Source organism: Giraffa tippelskirchi, chromosome 13, assembly GCF_054371585.1.
Source record: "Giraffa tippelskirchi isolate mGirTip1 chromosome 13, T2T-mGirTip1v1.2.pri, whole genome shotgun sequence".
In the NCBI taxonomy this organism is placed as follows: Eukaryota; Metazoa; Chordata; class Mammalia; order Artiodactyla; family Giraffidae; genus Giraffa; species Giraffa tippelskirchi.
This window is the reverse complement of record NC_137287.1, coordinates 119,601,162-119,618,607: the sequence shown is the minus strand read 5'-3', so window position 1 is coordinate 119,618,607 and position 17,446 is coordinate 119,601,162. Positions and strand designations below refer to the sequence as shown.

Genomic DNA, 17,446 nt, shown 5'->3' with positions numbered 1-17,446 from the left:
GACGGACAGAGAAGGAAGATGCAGCGTATAGGAATATCAGATGGTGTTAAATGCTAAGGAGAAAAGTAAACTGGGATGGGTGGTTGGGAAAAGGTGGGCAGGGGTGGTCCCACTTAGATGAGGGGCCAGGAAAGGAGATATCAAGTAACAGCTTGCAGGAGATGAGGGGAGATGGTTCAAGAGGCACAGAAATTAAATAACAGTGACTCACTGATCATGCGTAAGTCCCTTTTCAAGTATCTTTCAGTTCTGATAATGCCAATCAGAAAGTCTCTATTTACCGTCAATATGTCTTTTATGCCTCCCTGAGACCCTGTAATTGTCCCTGCTTCCCCTTGAAAGCTCAGAGGCTTGGTAGGCAAGCGTGCCTACAAGCCCTTGAACTTGCCATTGTGTTCAGTGTGACTCTTTTGCAGTTACTGTTTATATTACTATTGATGGCAAACAACACCAGCTCTTCACTTACAGTTATGAAAAGCATCTTTCCCATTTGTTCTAGTTTTTGACAAGTGAGTTGATTTGAAGAAGTATTAAGGAACTTGAAATACCGGCGGTCCTCAAACATGGGGGAAATTGTAAAGGTGATCAATGAATGAAATTTGGGATACACTAAAGTCTGACGTGACCCTTCACCTAGAGTTGCCCAGAGCCTGACTCGGGAGATGAAAGCTTACCGTGTGACTCAGCCTGCGATCATCGGTCCCCTTTAAGGGCTTCTGGAAGGGGACAGCGTTTTCTGAGGCTCTGATGGGTCAGGGAGATCTGGTCGGAGGGGAGGCTGCTGCTGGGGGCACCGTTGATGGCAGCGGCGAGTCTGGACCTGCTGAGCGTGGACGAGCAGGACATTCCAGGCAGAGGAACAGGGAAGCCGGGCCGCGGAGGTGGAAAAATGGGGACAGTCACCAGGCAGCAAGTGTGTCAGGGGGCCGCGTTGCTGCGGGAGGCAGCCCCTTGGGAGACTACCCCAAGTCTGCGCTTGTCCCAGGACTCGTCCTGACACAATTCCATTCATCTTGAGCACAGCTTGCCTGCCTTCTGTGATCTCAGCAGACCCACAGGGCAGCACTGTGGTTAGTCCTGTTTCACAGATGGGGAGCTTCAGGCCTGGCCAGGTCACCCAAGCAAGGTGACGAATAGTAGGCTGCTCTCAGGACTTAAAAAAATCTCTGTTAAAAAAATTTAGACATAATTCACATACCGTAAAACGCACTGTTTAAAGTGCACAATTCAGGGGCTTTTAGCCTTTTCACAAAGTCTTCCAACCATTGTGCGTATGTGTTGCTCAATGCTGTCCGACTCTTCGTGACCCCCTGGACTGTAACCCGCCAGGCTCCTCTGTCCACAGGATTCCCTAGGCAAGAATACTGGTGTGGGTTGCCATTTCCTACCCCTAGAGGATCTTCCCAAACATTGCCACCATCCAACTCCAGAACAGTTGCTTGGTTTTTTTAATCAAAGATTCTTTTTTTTTTTTTTCGGTGTGGACCATTTTAAAAGTCTTTATTGAATTTATTACTACTTACTTCTGCATGATGTTTTGGTTTTTTGGCCAAGAGGCACGTGGGACCTTAGTTTCCTGACCAGGGATCCAACCCACACTCCCTGCATTGGAAAGGTGAAGTCTTAACCGGTGGACTGCCAGGGAAGTCCCCAGAACAGTTTCAGCGTCCCCAGAAGACACCCTGGATGCGTGAGCAGTCAGGCCCACTCTCCTGTCCTCCCGACTCCGGCAACCACTAGTCTAGTTTCTGTCTCCCTGGATTTGCCTGTTCTGGACTCTTCGTATAAATGGAATCGTATAATACGTTGCCTTTTGTGTCTGGCTTCTTTTTGTCAGCATGAGGTTTTCTAGATTCATCTATGTTGTAACATATATCTGTGCTGCATTCCTTTAGATGGCTGGAAAATATCCCATCATGTCAATGTGCCACACTGTTTATCTTTCATCAGTTGATGAACATTTGGATGGTTTTTCCTTCTTGGCTCTTGGGAATAACGCCTCTGCGAACATTTGCGTACAGGCTTTGTGAGGACATATGTTTTCGTTCCTTTGGGGATATATCTGGGAGTGGGATTGCTGGGTCATATGTTAAGTCTGTGTTTAACTATTTGGGGGGAACTGCCGGGCGGTCTTCCTAAGCGGCTGCACCGTCCTGTGTGCCCACTAGCAGTGTCCGAGTGTTCCGGGGTCTCCACTCTTGCTATTGTCCATCTCTTGGATTATGGCCATCCTAGTGGATGTCAGATGGTACTTCACTATGACCGACTGGCATCCCTAGCAGGCAAATTGTGATTGTTTTTTGCTTTTCATCTAAAGCCGCGGTGGGAGGGAGGGGCTCAGTTAGCAGTCCTTCTCCTTGACTGCTTTCTTTTTTTCAAATTTTATTAATTTATTTATTGGCTGCGCTGGGTCTTCGTTGCGGCTCACAGGCTTCCTCCAGTGTGGTGAGTCGGGGCTGCTCTCAGCTGCGGCAGCTTCTCTCCTTGTGGAGTACAGGCTCTGGGAGTATCGTGGCCCTCGGGCTTTGTTGCCCCGAGGCTTGTGGGGTCTTCCCAGACTGGGAATCGAACCCCTGTCCCCTGCCTTGGCAGACAAATTCTTAACCACTGGACCACCAAGGTAGTCCCCAGCTGTGATCAACTGGAAACTTGCGGTCTCCACCGCCCAAGCCCCAGCCTGGTGTGGCTGGAACTGGGGTCAGTGGGCACAGAAGAGGGAGGGCTGATTGCGGCTGGGGTGGGGGCGGCCGGGCTTTGCGGCCACTCCGAGGACCGGAGGGAGCTAGAAGGGCAGTCAGAGGGTCCTCGGGGTTTGGAGGCTGGAGAACTGGGGGGGTGTGATGGGGCTGGCAAGGACTCGTGCCAGGAGCAGAGCTGGGAGATGGCACCCACCTCTCCTCCCGAGCCCAGGGTGAGCTGCGTCCTCACGAGGACGGGTCTTGGGCTTCACTGAGACTGAGGGGGCCTGTGTGAGGCCGCAGACTCCCGCTTAGGGAAGCTGGAGCGCAGGGGGTCTTGAGGTGGGAAGCACCCCGGGGTGTGCGCCAGACTCTGAGGCGGGCTCAGAGCTCCAGGCCTGGCCTTCACCCCACGAAGAACACTGGGCACGTACCACCCACTGTCTCCAAGGTCGTGGCTTTCAGTCCTGACCCCCAGGACCCTGGTTGGGGCTCATTCTTGTGCCCGTGGTGTGGGGGCAGGGCTCTGATGACCACAGACTCAGCGCTCTTTGTCAGCAGCCGGCTGATTTCTTTTGGGGGGGGGGTAGAGTAGAAAATAATAGCTTTGTTGCTTTGCCAAAATGGGCCTCCGTGGGCCCGTGCTTTCAAAACTGTGTCCCTGCCAGCCTATTTCTATCGCTAACACGTATAATGGTCATGTTTCTTGAGCATCTACTACGTGTCCTTGTGACATACTCCACTCTGATGCTTTCCATTCCCTACATGCTCCTGCTCAGTCATGTCCAACTCTCTGTGACCCCCTGGACTGTAGCCCACTAGGTCCTCTGTCCATGGGATCTTCCCAGGCAAGAACACTGGAGTGAATTGCCATTTCTGCCTCCAGGGGATCTTCCCAACCCAAGGATCGAACCTGCGTCTCCTGTGTCTCCTGCATCGCAGGTGGATTCTTTACCCACAGAGCCATCAGGGGAGCTCTGATGTTTTACTTGCATTTAATTTCCATCTTGCAGCCCACCTACACAGCCAATGAGCGGTCTAGTCAGGAGTCCAACCTCATCTCTACCGACTAGGCCACACTAGGAGGGAGATGGTGTAGGAGCCTTCCGCTTTAAGGCCTCCTTCACAGGCGAAGGGGGCCTCAGTCCGTGGGGCCGCAAAGAGCTGGACACGACTGGGCAACTACCACTCACTTTCCCAGGAGGGCAGATGGGTTTTCTGTTGCTATGGAGCGAATTCCCAGGAACCCAGCAGCACAATGCCGTCCCCACGAAGGGCTCCCAGCTCTGGAGAACAGAAGTTGGTATTGGAGATAGTGGGTAGACTGAGTTCTTGTTTGGAGGGTCTAAGGACAAATTCGCTTCCAAGACTGTTCTTGTTGACATCATTCAATTCCATGTGGTCATAGGACTATGGGCTTCCCCAGCGGATCAGTGATAAAGAATCCGCCTGCAACGCAGGAAACCCAGATTCGATCCCTGGGTTCGGAAGATTCCCCTGGAAAAGGGAATGCCCACCCACTCCGGTATTCTTGCCTGGAGAATCCCACGGAGAGAGGAGCCTGGTGGGCTACCGTCCATGGGGTCACAAAGAGTCAGACATGACTGAAGCGACTGAGCATGCACACACGTACGTGGGACTAAAGTTCTGCTTCCTCCCTAGCTGTCAGCCGGGGCCACTTTCAGCTTCCAGAGGCCTCTGCTGTCCTTGCCACGTGGCCTCGCATCTTCAAAGCCATCAGTAGAGACTCTCTCACACCGAATCCCTCTTTTGCTTTAAACCCCTTCTGTCTGGAAGGGTCAGACCTGCTTCAGGGCTCCTCTGAGAAGGCCAGGCCTGCCCAGGATAACCCCCCGTTTGTCACAGAAGGTGACACACTCACAGGAGTAGTGTCTCTTGGTATTCCCAGGTTCCACCCACACTCAAAGGGCAGAGGATTTCATTCAAGTTCAAAGTCCCCTGGGATCGTCCGTCATGGCAGATCTTAGGTTTTGGTCTTTTTTTTAAAGATTTTTTGATGTGGACGATTTTTAAAATCTTTGCTAAACTTGTTACAGCATTGCTTTGGTTTTATGTTTTGGTTTTTTGGCCGCAAGGTATGTGGGACCTAGCTCCTCGACCAGGGGTCGAATCCACATCCCCTGCAATGGAAGGCAAGTTCTGAACCACTGGACCACCAGGGAAGTCCCCTTAAGTTCTAATAATAACGAAATTATAGCCACAGGAACGGTGGTACTTCCTGTTACTCACTCAGAGCATCGTGGTTTCAGACTGACTCTACATCTGTGGTCCAGTTGGAGCCTGACAGTGATGCTGCGAAGTACGTGCATTATCCCCGTTTTACCCAGGAGAGGGATGGACGCCTCGCTGGCGTGTCTGGGGCTGGAGCCCAGATCTTCTGACCCTGAGCCAGCTGGGGGCTCTTGGCGCCCACAGCTCCCCCGCCTGCCGTCAGAACCCTCAGACCTCATTACCGTCCTTGGAAAGGGTGAAGCATCTGTTTCCAGCCAGCCCAGCCCTGGGGGAGCGCTTCCCTGCACACTCACCCCGTTGGGTCATCGAAGCTGTGGCGTTTACAGGAACTGCCCCTGGGCCGGGTGAAGCTCACCTCATTAGGCAGGAAAGCGAGTCAAGACTAAGGGGGCACAGAATCAAAACAGCATGTGTGCATGAAGGGCCCTGCGATGGGGCAGGGCGTCTGGCCCAGGCCGCTATGCTCTGGCTGAAAGAGGGGGCCGCGCTGTCCAGAGGGCCGTGTGTCAAGGATGGGTCATCACTGACCCTCGTCTCCATGCGCCACGCCCAGGGCTCATGGATGCCCTGGGTGCCCGCATCTTCCAGGTGCTGTCCGCCTTAATATTAACCAGAGCCTGAGACCTCAGCAAGAAATCCCTGCCTGCCACCCCCCACGCACTATCCCCAAGAATTCTCGAGGGTCTTAACATTTCTCCTAGATACATTTATGCTGATAGATTAAGTTTTTAAAAATTTCCCTTCTTCTCCTAAAATTGCTGTCTTGTCCCCTTTCATCCCATGCTGGATGCTGCTCCAATTCTTTCATTTTTCCTAAAATTTTGCTGACACAAGTCTGGTGGGAGAGCAGACTTTGGACATATCTGTTATGAGCTGGTGCAAAAGAATCCGGTTAATTTAAGCCGAGGGGGTCTTCTGGAAGGCCATCTGGGGCGGGGGGGGGCTCCCTGAATGGATCCAGAAAAGCAAGCCTGGAAATAGCCTGAACCACAGGCTCGGGAACCCGAGGTGGGCTCCTGACGGACCTCGCCGTCGGGGGCGCTGCGTAGCCGGAGTGAACGACTCCTGCGTGTTCTCTCTCCGGTCCTTCAACTTCCGTTTCCTTCCCCGGGGAGGCCGTGTCTGCGTAGCCTCTGCTTCTCTCCTTAGTGAGGGGGTGGTGGGGCTGGAAAAGCAGACCGACGGCAGCGGGCTAGGAAAAGGGAAACCAGGGTGCCGTCTGGAAGAGAGAAAGTCCACAGAATCAGGGGTAACGGGAACCGGAGGGTAGCACACTCGGCAGTCTGGAATCCCCAACCTAAAATCCCGCTGCCGGGAGACCGTCCTGCATTCTGCCCTCCCCTCTCCACGGCCTCCCCAGCTCCAGCTGTCAATCATCACCCCTCACAGGCCTGAGCTTTCTTACCCAGAACAGTTCAGCATCTTTCCTCCCGCCACCCTCCACCCCAAAAGGCTCAGAGCCCAGCTTAGCATATCCTAAACCTAAACCCGGCTAAACAACGAGTTTTTGACCTGTTATGGATTGAATGTGTGTTCTCCCTGCAAAACATATGCCGAGTTCCTACCCCCTCGGACCTGCGAATGTGACCTTGTTCAGAAATAGGGTCTTTGCAAGACTTCCCCGGAGCTCTAGTGGTTGGGAATCTTCCCGCCAATGCAGGGGACAGGGGTTTGATTCCTGGTCCCGGAAGACCCACGTGCCACGGAGCAACTGAGCCCGTGAGCCGCAACCACTGGGCCCGCACACCCTAGAACCGGCGTTCCACAGCAGGAGAAGCTGCAGCGATGAGAAGCCCCCGCTCACCGCAACGGGAGGAAACAGACATGCAGCAACGAAGACCCGGTGTGGCCGAAAAGAAAGAAACTGAAAAAAAAAGAAGGCCTTTGTGGATGAATGAAGTTCAGGTGAGGCTTTTGCGGTGGGCCTCAATCCAGTGGTGGCGTGCTTATAACTAAAGGGAAATGCTTGTGAAGACAGAACACACTAGAAGAGGCTGTGTCGCCCTCGAGGCAGGACTGACGTGGTGCGGCTGAAAACCAAGGAAGGTGGGGGATTGGTGGCCACCATGAGACGCTGGAATCAGCAAGGAAGGACCCTTTCCTGGAGGCTTTAGAGGGGACAGGGCCCTGCTGACGCCTTGACTGGACTACAGCCTCCAGAACTGTGAGACAATACATTCTATCGCTGTTGTTTAATAAAAGGAAGAGCCACTTTATTTATTTATTTTTGGCCCCACTGCAAGGCATGTGGGATCTTAGTTCCCCAAACGGGGGTCAAACCTGAGCCCTCTGCACTGCAAGCATGGAGTCCTAACCACTGGGCCACCAGGCAAGTCCCACATTTCTGTTGTTTTAATGGTGCTTTGTTAATAGCAGCCACGGAAAACTAAGATGCTGCCTCAGGTCTCTGACCTCAGCAGCACAAAGCAGTGGGAAAAGCCATAAGTGATGGTTTGTTTTTTCCTTTAAATGAGGAGAATTCAAAAAAAAAGTACCTCCTGGACACTGTACAGAAAAGGAACTAATTTTAACAGTTTCTGTTTTACAGATGAGGAAACTGAGGCTCAGAGTGTGTGACTCCAAGTCACACAGTTAGAAGGGGGCAGAGGCTGGACTTGAACACGAGTTTTTTTGACCCCAAGACTTGTACTCATCACCCTCCCTGAGAATGTGTGGGTGTCGCTCCCACAGGTCATTGCAGAGTCCCTGGGTCCTAGTCCCCAGATGTCCTTTTTCTTTATTGCGAAACTTAGTACTAGCTTTGTCCTTAAGGGAACTACCTGTTCTGACCACATTTTCTGGAATCTGAGCCTCTGCAGATTGAGCCCTCTTTCCCTGGTGATTTTCATTACAAAATGGGAGATGCATTCCCACCAAAATCATCTCCCAATAGACCCAAGTAAGAATGTTTGGCAAAGAAGGAATTAATTGGTAAACAGCTTGTAATATCCCAACTCCAGTGTCTGCCTGGAATGTTTTGCAACACTTTCGGATTCTGATTTCAGCACAATTTGTTTCTTTCAGTCTATTAAACCACATGCATATTCTTCAGGCTTGGGAATCCACTGGCCAACTCTGAATGGCAAGAATGGAGACCCTCTCTCACTTCCCTTGGGCGTTTGTAGTGGTTGGTAGAGCAGGGCTGCAATCCCTGGGGAGACCAGTAGGGGTCTTCCTCCAACAGGAAATAAATTTAAGGCTGAAGATTCTTGACGTTCAAGGCTTTGGGTGCTAGAAAATAAGGCTGTTCCTTTGGGAGGAAATTCTTGCAATGTGGGTTAACCAGCTGGCATGAAGTCACCCAGTCCTGAGAACAGGGCAAGAAAAAGTGTGAACAAAATCTGACTTTTCCTGCCTTCTTGCCTACCCTCCCCTCACCCCCAGGAGGCATTGGAGCTGAAGCCAGGGTGCCTGGGACAATCTGTCTACTGCATGTCAACACAGTCGAAAGAAAAACCAGAAAAACAGGCTGGCTTGACTTTTCTCTTGTAAATTGTTTCCCTCGGGACAACCAGATGGCTCCTCTCTTGTTGACCCCTTGACCATTTCTCGTGCTGTTAACAGCATCTATTAGCAAACAGTCCTGCTCCACCGGCCCACGTGCAGGAGCCCCAGGCCCAGGCCTGCGGGCTGGGGAAGCCTCTGGGATTCCAGGAGGCTGACTCAGCACCTCTGGGCTAAGGAGCTTCATGGGGTGCAGGGTCCAGGCACTTCAGCTCTAAATGGGGTGAGGGGCTGCCTCACAGGGTGGAAATAGGATGGGTGATGTAAAGGCTTTGCAGTCCCTGCCCCGTCCCAGCTCCTCCCCCTTCACTCTCCCCCACAACCCCCCCACCCCCTGTCGACCTTTACCGTAAGAAGACCCAGTTGTGATTAATGTTTGAGGGATAGGAAGGGGACTCTTGGGGCTTCCCTGGTGGCTCAGAAGGTAAAGAATCCTCCTGCAATGCAGGAGACCCAGGTTCAATCCCTGGGTCAGGAGGATCCCCTGGAGAAGAAAGGGCCACCCACTCCAGATTCTTGCCTGGAGAATCCCATGGACAGAGGAGCCTGGTGGGCTACAGTCCATGGGGCTGCAAGAGTCAGACATGACTGAGTTGCTGAGCACCAAGGGGGCTCTTGACTTCCTGGGTGGTCAGCAGGGAGCTCTCTGCCATCCTTGTCTGAGTTCCATCCTTAGGCACCGCCTCCTTTTGGGCTTTGTGGGTGTGGTAAGGAGTGACATTTTTAATCCTAAGAGTTTCCAGAAGCGCCGAACTTGGGGTGGGGTATAAGAAGCTGATAGATATTTTTAAAAGCTTGCTCTGGTTTTCAAGGGGGGGGCAGAGGGTGAGTGGAGGCGGAGAGACCAGTGGAGACCAGAGAGGGGATGGGGGCTTGTCCCCAGGGTCCAGAGAGGAAAGAGGGGACAGACTCAGGGTGTTTCTGAGAAGTGGGGTGCACGGTGACCAAGGTGGAGGAAAGAGATGCCCCAGGGGTCTTCCAGCCTGGCTGCCAGGAAGACAAATCTCTCTTCCGGGGAACTAGACTTCGGTGGTCAACAGATCTGAAACAATTTTAGAGGTGGAAAAGCAGGTTCTTAACTCAAAAACACAGAAGGAATATTCACAGAGCCAGTCACATAAATATTTGAAGCTTCTGTTACACACGCACACACATGCATGCACACACATGCACGCACACCCCGTTAAGAACAAGGTAGAAAGTAAGTGAGGGGCTGGAAGAAAGTCAAGAAAAGATCCCCATCCAGGATTTATAAACAGCCCCTGGAAATCAAGGAGATCAAGCTAGATAACCATACAAGGGAGGATGAATCTGTGAGTCCCAGAAGAAGACTCTAAGGACAAGGAACGAATGGAAATACACACGCTCTCATTAGGAATCAGGAATCAGGTCCATATGTGACTTCTGTCCAAGCGCTCTTCAGCCCATTTTACAGACCTGGCTGTTTTAAGACCCTGGCTGAGGGAAGGCTGGCAGCCTGTGCTTAAGTCCTCAAACTCAAAGGCCAGAATGGGATGAGATGAAACACACAGCGCCACGTTTTGCTGAAATTCCCAGGTGGCTCAGTGGTAAAGAATCCGCCCATCAATGCAGAAGACACAGGAAACGCGGGTTTGATCCCTGCTTCGGGAAGATCCCTTGGAGGAGGGCATGGCAACCCATTCCAATATTCTTGCCTGGAGAATCCCATGAACAGAGGAGCCTGGTGGGTTACAGTCCATGGGGTCACAAAGAGTTGGACACGCTTTCAAATGATCTGATTTGGGTCCAGTGCAAGGTCTGATGTGGCTGTCTTAGCTCTTGCATCTTGCGGGGCCAGGCCCAGTGGAACTGGGAGTAGGGAGGAGGGAGATAATACTGAGAGTGGGAGACAGGGCAGGAAGGATGAATCTGATTCGCATAATAAAGGCTTGGTGGGAGGGAGGTGGAGAGGGAGTCCCGAGCTGGAGGTGGAAGGGTTAGTCTGCAGGCTGACAGATTGGAGGCGGGGCTAGGAGAGGGCCTAGGACAGGGCCACGTGATGACTTTCATCCCCACCCCCCACCCCCACCCACACAGCAAAAATATTAAATAGTATAGTATTTTACGACTGGTATAAAGATGAATGTATTATGTGATAAAATACATCCTATTAATATATGTAAGTAATGTAATTTTATAACTATATAGTAAAACATTCCCTTTGACCTGAAAGTTCATTTTTCAGTTTCCTGATTTTAAAAATAATCCTCACATTTTCATGGAGCCTGTGCCCTGTGACCCCATCCCTGGTGGAGAAATTGGCCCTAACTGTTCTTCCACAGATAGCAGCCAGGAACAGAATTCTTTCCCAGACCTTTGGGCTGGCTTGGAGAGAGACTCTGGGCTCTGCTGTCCAGCTGTCTGGTGAGGGGACGCTCTGTGTCTCCAGGATACCGAGAATTCCAGTTGGTTTCATCCAGGGCAGAGTGGTTGGCCCATGTGGCCGTCAGAGTTCTGCCCACCTGGATTTGAATCCAAACCCAGCCTGGGTTGGGCTGTCCAAACCAGGGTCAGCAGTCAGGTTCTTTGGGGTTAAAAAGCTACATAGCCTTTGGGTCTCTCCTGGCCTCCAGGTGGGGGTTTACAGTGAAGGCAGACCACATGCAGAGCTCGGATGCCACAGCCAGCACCCCGCAAGGAGAAGGCCAACCTCTACCCCAAGCTCGAGTCCTCGGGCTCAGGCGTCCAGGCTTTCATCCATGCCCGGGTGTGTGTGCGCGTGTGCACGTGAGTGGGAAGGGTGGAGGTGGCCCAGGCCCAGTGGGGGCTGTAGGCCCAGGGCCCCTTCTGAAGACGTCAGGATGCCAGCCCCCAGCGCCCCCCTCCCTTCTCGGGTCAGGAGAAGAAGCCTGAAGAGCACGTGCAGCCCGGTCTCCACCACCACTCCTCTCGCCCGTGAGGACTCATTCCTGATCCCCAGCGCGCTAATCCCGGCCTCGGCCTGGCTGTTCCCCTGGGTCACCGTGGTCACCGTTCTGCCCCCCACTCGCCCCACGGAACAGTGCATGCCTGCAGACAATCTTGATTATCGCAACTGGAGGGTGGAGAGCTCCTGGTGTGTGTGTGGGGGGCGTACTGTAAATACACAGGACAATGCGCACGGTGAAGAACGACCCCGCCCCAAATGGCCGTGGTGCTGAGCTAGAGACCCTCCCATAGCTGCTTCTTGAGTGGGACCCTAATTAGCACCCTCTACCTGACACTCACGTGACACCTATTCACCCCCAGGATGTGGGTTAGGTCTACGCACAGCTGGGCCATGCCCACCCACCTGCACGAATTTTACAGTGAATTTTTTTTTTTTCAATTTGGCCTTGCCAAGGGGCATGTGGGATCTTAGTTCCCTGACCAGGGATTGAACCCTCGCTCCAGGAATTGGAAACATGGAGTCTTAACCCCTGGACCACCAGGGAAGTCCCTTACGGTGAGCTATTGAAGACCTATTGCTGCCACTTGTTAGTTCTGGCCATTGCAGTTCTACCAGCCTCAGTTTCCCAGTCTGCAAAATGGGGGTGGTCACAGTGCCCACCTCAGAGGGGTGCTGTGGAGAGATGCCCAGTTCCTTTTGCCTGGTGCCGTTCTTATTCCTGGTCCTAAGCGGACCAGGGTGGGGTGGTGTTCCCAGAGGCCCAGCTTCATCTACCCTTCCTCCCTGGGCAGCCCAGCCCCCTGCCCTGCCGACCTCCACAACCACACACACTCCCACTCCATGGACCTCAGGAGGCTGCTTCTGCTAAGACTTGCTGGTTCTTCCGGAAGACCCCTGGCTGACCCGCCAATGGAGTGTGTCAGTGGTGATCAGGGGCTATTTAAATTAAACACCCTCTGAATATTTCACAGAAATTCATGAGTCATCTTTGCCTGGTAAAACCCCAGTGGAGTTAGCTGGGAGTGTAGACAATATCTGTGGACCTTTGGAAAAAAAAAATTTTTTTTAAAGAGGGAAGTCTCTCCTTTGACCCCAAGATTCACCCTGAAAAGCAGTGTTCTCTAGGTTGGCGGACATGCAGTCAGCTTGGCAGCTTGATTTACTCCCTGACCGAGCGCAGCTTAATCAATCTCTTGGTTTTCTTCAAATTAATACTTTTTTCCAATTACGTTAAGGTATTGTTTCACAAGTAAAACATGCTGTATATAGTTTACATCTTGCTCTGGTTTTTGTCATTATTCAAAAGCTCCAGTCGAGTCCGACTCTTTGCAACCCCGTGGACTGCAGCAGGCCAGGCTCCTCTGTCCTCCACTGTCTCCCAGAGTTCGCTCCAACTCATGACCATTGAGTCGATGATTGCTTTCAACCATCTTGTCCTCTGTTGTCCCCTTCTCCTCCTGCCTTCAATCTTTCCCAGCATCAGGGTCCTTTCCAATGAGTCGGCTCTTCAATTCAGGTGGCCAAAGTATTAGAGTTTCAGCTTCAGTCCTTCCAATGAATATTCAGGGTTGATTTCCTTTAGGAAAATTTACTTACATCTTATTTCAAAATTTTCTCATGTCATTCTTTCTCAAAATCGTATTCCTAACGGCCACACAAATGGGTTATTGAACCTGCGTCTTGTGCTTGGCCATTTGTAGCCATACGCCAGTGTTCTCATCTGTGAAATGGGCACAGGTGTGCTGTGAAGTCCAATGAGAGGGCCTCCCTGCCCTGTCCTGTGACTGGTCCTTGATGGGCTACAGGCTGGAGTTGAAGCAGGACAGGAACTCCTCCAGGCCTACCCTGGGCAGGAAGGACACAGGGGCCGTGGACCGCATGATAGACGGAGGCAAGGGACCCTCTTGCAGCAGGGGTCCTGACCCCAGCGTCTGGTCTTGAACCACCTGGCGGTCAGGAAGTTTCTATTTGCCCTGCAGCTGTGGGACCGTGAACCCTGAGGTCCAGCTGGGCCCCCCAAGAGCTGCTTGCTCTTGTCTTACACCAGAAGCCAGAACTGTCAGCTGATCTGCCCCCGTGAGGCTGTCTGTCTGTCTGCAGAGACACACCTGGGGTGTTCCCTCCTGGCTCCAGGTGCCCCTTCCACGGTGGCCCCTGGGAGCTGGGGGCAGGGCCCAGGAATGGGACCTGCTGGGCATGGGGCTTTCTACTTGCTCTCTTTAAACCAAGTGCCCTTCAAGTCCGTACTCTCTTTATTTAAACACAGCATTGAAAAAAAAACACTTTAAATCATACAGAAGACGTCTACTCTAAATGGACGGTTACCTTAAATGAAATTCAGCATAAACAAAACAACCGGACTGCATTCCAGCTCCTCCTCTGCCGCCCCTGGCCCTGTGCCCCGGGGCCAGCTCTGTGCTCTGTTGAACAGGAAGGGTGACAAGTGTCAGGAAGCCAGGGAGCTGGGATGAAAGGGGGGCTAAAGACTGAGATAGCCCTCCTGCCGAGCGAGGCGCAGCCCGCTGTGCGGCCCTCATTGGCCCAGAGTGTGCCTGCGTTCTAGCCCAGTCCTCCCCAGTTACAGAGACCGCAAGACAGAGGTTTAGAGGGGAGCGAATTTGTTCAAGATTGAGAGCGCTGGAACCATGTTCTCCTGTTTCCGTGGGCATGTCTCCGCGGTCCCAGGCTACCTGGCTGTGGAGGGGCTCAGCGGAGACTGGGGGAGCCCGAGCTGGCGGGCCTGGGGGCCTCCGCGGCTCCCATCCTGGGCGGGGGTCAGCTACGGGACTTCACGTGGGTGAGGCGCCGGGGGACCGGGTTTGGGCAGGGAGGGGGAGTTTTGGCTCTTCTGGCCCTTCCACTCTGCTCTGGGTGATCTGGGCAGGTAGTCTGACCCCTCTGGGCTGGGTCTGGCCATCGAGAAGACGAGGGAGCTGGACTCCGTCCGGCGCAGACGGTCTGGTTCCCGGGACAGCACTTCCCTCTTCGGTATAAACTCACACCCCTCGTCCTGGGCCATTTTGCCATTTCCTTTCCTGCTAAACCAAGGGCTATTTTGGAAACTCCTATAAGCAAACTAATCCCTGGCTGGCATTTGAGTGGATCTAAAAGAGCCCTAAGTGAGGGACTCAGGCATAAACGCTGCCCAGCCCTGAGAGCCCACGCGGTTAAATTTAGAAGCATCACCTCCAAATGAGGTGAAATTGCAGGTTCCCGCGGCCGGCGGGCAGCTTTGGGCAGCACTGAATGGGACAGATTTAGCGGGGGCGGGGGCCAGTCCCTCCGGCTGCACCTGGCCGAGAGAGCCCCAGGACGGTCCCTTCAGAGTCCGGGAGCTGCTGCTGGGTGAGGAGCCCTTCAGCCGGCCCGCCCGCCCCGCGCTCCCCAAGCCTCAGGCGACTGGCTGGAGAGAGGCAGCGAGGGACACGTCCTGTCTGCCGCCGAAGGTTTGGTGTCTGCATGACTTCTGTGTCTCTCTCCTCTGCCCAGGGTCCCCCGCGAGGTCCCCGGCCGGCTTCTCACGCCCTGCAGAGTGCCGGCGGCCCCCCCCCCCACGACCGCTGAAGCCCAGCCGCTAAAGGATCACGCCGGCAAGGGAAGAGGGCGGAGGAGGGGGACGGTCTTGGGGGGAAGAGAGGGAGCTCCAGGTGCCCGGTCTCTGTCCGAGTGGTCAGTTCTGCTGTTGTGTCAACAATGGAGCATCATTACTAGGATGACCCTTGGTCAAAGGCGACAGACTCCAGTTGGGACCTGTCGGGAGCCCACTGGGGGCTCCTGGGAACCCAGGGGCCTCAGCTCGGCCAGCTCACGGCCAGTCCACTGGAGGGGGGACGGTCCTGCAGTCCGCTAGGTGCGATCCCAAGGGTCCGCGACCAAGGATCGGCCCTACCAGGGGCCGGCCAGGAGGGGGCGCTGCTGAGACCCGACGCTGGTCCGAAGGGGCCTGGGCTCCACATCCCGCTGAAGCCAGGTGGGTGGCGCTCCGGGTTTCTCGGCCACCTCCAGTGCCGCATCCTAGCCTGGCAGGTCTCCGTCACGAACTTGCTTCCATTCTGGGCCCCCTTTCCCCAGCTTCAGGCTCATGGTGGGGGTGGGGGGTGTTGTGTGTCTTCAGCACAGCCCCCCACAGAAGCAGGTGCAGCCTAGCATGAAGTAGCCAGGCTTTGAAGCCTGTCATGTCCAAGTTCAACCCAGCTCTAAAGGTTCCGACCTGTGTGACCTTGGATGAGTTATTTTCCCTCGTCTCTGAGCCTCGGTTTCTTTATATGCAAAATGGGAACGATAATAATGATACTTGCCTCCTATAGTGATGAAAGAATTAAATGAGATTTTAAGCTTTTGGAGCAGGTAGCAGACACAGTGCTGGCCAGGGGTCATCTGTTAAAAGCTGCTGCTTTTGTAAATAAAGTTTAGGTGGAACTTAGCCAGGCTCATTCATTTGCATATTGTCAGTGACTACTTTCTCTCTAAAACGATAGCGCTGCATAGCTGTGACAAAGACTGCAAGGCCTGCCTGCAGAGCCAAGAACTTTCACTATCTGGCCTTTACAGCAGATGTTTGTCCCCCGCTCCCTGGAGTCCAGCACATAGTCCAAGTTCTTATATTTATCCTGTTCTTCCACGGCCTCCACCTTGAGCTGCATAGCCCAGTGAAGTCGGGGAAGCACGTGGCCTCTGGTCCGTCCCAGAAAGCTGTGCTGTGAATCCTCCAGGCCCCAGAAAACATCCCTGGCCCTGCCTGCCAGCAACTGTCTAGTGGGGGAGACAAAAAAGCTCGCCTTTCACAGTCCACCGTAATTAGAGGGAGCTGGGAACTGGGGGGAGGTCCAGGAAGGCTTCCTGGGGGAGGTGACATCTGGGCTGGAGGCAGAGGGCGGAGGTATCAGTCAGGGGATCAGCCCCCATGTGGCAGCCAGACCTCACATTGTTGTTCAGTTGCTCAGTTCTGTCTGACTCTTTGCAACCCCGTGGACTGCAGCACGCCAGCCTCCCCTGTCCATCACAATCTTCCGGAGCTTGCTCAAAGTCATGTCCACTGAATCGGTGATGCCATCCAACCACCTTGCCCTCTGTCCTCACATGGAAAATGCAGACACCTGAGCCAGCCTCTTCACCTCTCAGAGCCTCTTTCCTCATACGAAAAGTGGGGCCACTGACCCTCACGGCCCTGCCATGAGCTGTTAGTCCACAGCCAGCTGCTGATGCCTCGCGTGGGTCTGCACCGAACCTTAGGTCTTCTCCTCCTTGGCCCGCCTTTCCTAGCACTGGGCAGGAAGATGGTGGGTTTGTTCTAGCGAACTGCATGCAGAGGAACTGTTTAGCAGTTTAGCAATTGTCTTTCTCTTTTATCCTGAAGCGGAGGACTAGAGAGAGGCTGGAGGAAGGCCCCAGGAGGCCTGGAAGGGAGGGTGGTGGGGGACGGAGGAAGGTGTTCCAGTCCCAACCCTCTGGGGCAGGCACACCCCAGCCGATGACCTTGGGGGTCCCCCTGCCTGCTCCCTCCTGTTCGCTCGCCCAGCTTGGCTGGGGTGGAGGGAGGGTGTGTTTGCCAGTTTGAGAAGGTTCCAGTGCCTGTGCTGATAGGGGTGGGGGCAGCGGCGTGCTGATAAAAGTTTAACAACCAGCAGGGAAAAAAAAAACCCTCAAAACCTAATTTGTAGCACTTGCCCAATTCCACGCTGCACTTAATTCTATCGTGGCTGATTTCAAGCTACCAACATTCCTGACAATTTAACCTTCGACTCTTGTGAGCTGGTCCAAGCTGGCAGCAGTGCAGCAGGTAGGGACTGTGGGGGTCACGGGGGTCCTCCCGTGGGGCTGGGGTGAGCCCCAGAGTGGGGGATACCTGACCGCGTACCTGAGAGGTGCTGGCGTCCACGTCTGTGTCTGAGAACTCGTGGGTCTTCAGCCCGGCTCTGCTACTTCCTGGCTGGGTCCCTGGGCTCCCTTGTTGTCTCTCTGAGCCTCCGTTTCCTCACCTACTGAGCTAGGTAGCTCCTACACCAAGGGGGTTGTGTGGTGCTAATAAGATAATTCAATAAGGCATTCAGTGCACTTATGAGCACTCAATAAACATTGCCTCCGCCGCCAGATTGCATCCACCTCCCCGTCCGTACCCCTG

General features: G+C 53.7%; 1 protein-coding gene across 15 annotated transcripts in view; it reads left to right on the top strand.

Annotated features, from left to right (window-relative positions):
* RIPOR3 (RIPOR family member 3) overlaps positions 1 to 17,446 on the top strand; it is a 73,979-nt gene that overhangs the window by 25,715 nt on the left and 30,818 nt on the right. For 2 of the 15 annotated variants that reach the window (XM_081560294.1, XM_081560293.1), the window contains exon 1: positions 15,067 to 15,295. The exons of 10 other annotated variants lie outside the window; for them this stretch is intronic. The gene's annotated coding sequence lies outside the window, so the exon portion shown is untranslated. Of the gene's footprint in view, positions 1 to 15,066; positions 15,296 to 16,984; positions 17,105 to 17,446 lie in introns of those variants that run through there. 3 more of the 15 variants (XM_081560298.1, XM_081560292.1, XM_081560286.1) reach the window with 3 other exon arrangements.